The sequence below is a fragment of the Saccostrea cucullata genome, unplaced genomic scaffold (assembly GCF_032062105.1).
Source record: "Saccostrea cucullata isolate Sc308-1 unplaced genomic scaffold, CSIRO_AGI_Scuc_v1 ctg19019, whole genome shotgun sequence".
Lineage (NCBI taxonomy): Eukaryota > Metazoa > Mollusca > Bivalvia > Ostreida > Ostreidae > Saccostrea > Saccostrea cuccullata.
The window spans coordinates 6,094-8,208 of NW_026939559.1; the positions used below are offsets into that span (position 1 = coordinate 6,094).

The 2,115-nt window shown below is 30.1% G+C and overlaps 1 long non-coding RNA gene across 1 annotated transcript; it reads right to left on the reverse strand.

Moving 5' to 3' along the window:
• Positions 1-351: 351 nt before the first annotated feature.
• On the reverse strand, positions 352-1,194 carry LOC134253196 (uncharacterized). The gene is made up of 2 exons (XR_009989083.1): positions 1,122-1,194; positions 352-956 (listed from the first exon to the last, which is right to left on the reverse strand). It is a non-coding gene; the product is annotated as an uncharacterized LOC134253196 (long non-coding RNA).
• Positions 1,195-2,115: the final 921 nt, after the last annotated feature.

The window sequence follows — 2,115 nt, forward strand, 5'->3', positions numbered from 1 at the left end:
AAACCAGGCGTATAATGTAAAATACGGGCGTACATGAGGCGTAATCCTCCCGTATTTTTGGCCGAAATATGTAAATGAGTGCGCCTGGAAATTTTAATAATAGAATTACGCCTAGATTTCAAGCATACCCTTAAAAATACGCCTGCAAAATAAATACGCCCGTATTAAAGAATACGCCCGTACAAAAAAAATATGCCTGTACAAAAAATACGCCTGCTTTAAATAGATTTGAATTAATAAATATTAATTATATTACTGCAATGGGAGCTACAACTATAGCATGAATATAAATGTACAATCAACTTTAGTACAAAGATTTTTGACTACATATACTAAAAAAGATTAGACAAATTAAGCTTAGCATACATCACTTTTATTTTCTGAATATTTTTCAGTGTGATAAAATGTGAATGAGATTCAAATAAAGGATTGTCATTAAAATTTAAAAAATCATAATCTTACATTTACTATTTCAAAGCACAGTTACATAATGTTAGAATTATATTAACCATTTCATAGCATTTTAACATCCAAGGCTGAGTTTTATAGTAAAACAGTTGAAACATTCCAGTAATCACAGTGAATCACAGTTTTGAGAATCATGCCGACTACTCTTGTCATTCTTTTTACTCCTAAATTGGCATAAAAGATGCAAATCACAAGCGATTCTGTCATTCACGTTTCACATCACATTCCCAAATCACATTTTCATAGATTGAAATATTCACCAAAAGAAGTGTGAATGTTTTATAACTGGCATTGCAAACAGTCTTCTTCTTCCTGATGCATTATCTTCTAATGGCTGCAGTTCACTGGCATTATTGCAATAAAATATGGAAAGCTTAATGCTGCTGGTCAACTCTTAATATTGCAATATCTTTTCTCCTCCTCTTATGACCATTTCATCATTCAATCAATTTTCCAACTGTGATAAGGATTTAGATGTAAATCATTTTCTGGAAAAAGAAAAACACTAGAAAATAATTTATGTAATTCAAAATACTACTGACCCAATTTTCAATCATTAACATCTGGCTCTGCAAATCAAAAGCAAATTCTGCTGTCTTTTATTTTCATAGATAAAAAGTTTCAATGTTAAGCTATGTTTTCAAAATAATTACCTCTTCTACACCATCTGTGCTTTGTTGTGGCTTTCTCTAATCTCATTGTTCTTGGCATGACCTGCCTGGTGGTAAAATTGGCGCAAATACTTGGATGCAGATGCTGTTGTTTACAACCCCCTAGTTAGCTAAACAGTTTTATGATTTCTGGAAGTTCTACTCAGTACAATTTGTAAATTGAAGAAAAAATGCTGTTTTGTTTACACAACATTAAAATTCCATCAATGTATAAACAAGATGTATTCACTATATGAATTCACTTATTTTAAAGATAATTAGGGTGGGAAATAGAACGGCTGTACACAAACCGGATGTTAATTGATAAGCTGTTCTTAGAAAGGTTTACAGCATCACAGACAAGTCGTTCCTAAACATGCTCAACACATCTGTAAGTATATAATTAGCACAAACCCAGCAGGTTAGGCTAGGGAAGTGAAAGTAGATGGTAATGTAATAGTATCTGAATATACCAAATATAAAGCATTTTATAAGAAAAACATTTAAATGATGTAATAACATGTATGTTTATAGCCTGACTAAACAAATCATGAAGTTCAAAGAATATATACTATTTACTTTACAGTTATAGAAATCATTTGTGTTAAGAAAAATAATATCAATTTTTAAAAAAATGGGAATGACAAAATTTCAGGTCCATGGGACAAAGTTCTAAAAAAAATCAGTTTAATTTATGAAAAATAATTGCTTTGAATAATATTTAATATAGGTAATTACAAACTAAATGCAACATTGTAATGTATATAATCATGCAATAATTTGTTTTTTGTTTCAGTTATATAGTATCATAAAAATGTTTCTTATGCAACTCAATACTTTTTAAAAAAGAGAATGAGTTGACTAAGTTTTTTTGGCTAAGTTGAAAAATCCACCAGAATTTTCAAAAATACGCCTTTTGAAATTTTCTAAGTTTTAAATTCCTTGTGCCAAAGAGACTAAGTAGAAAATACGCCCGGATTTAGAAATTACGCCTGGA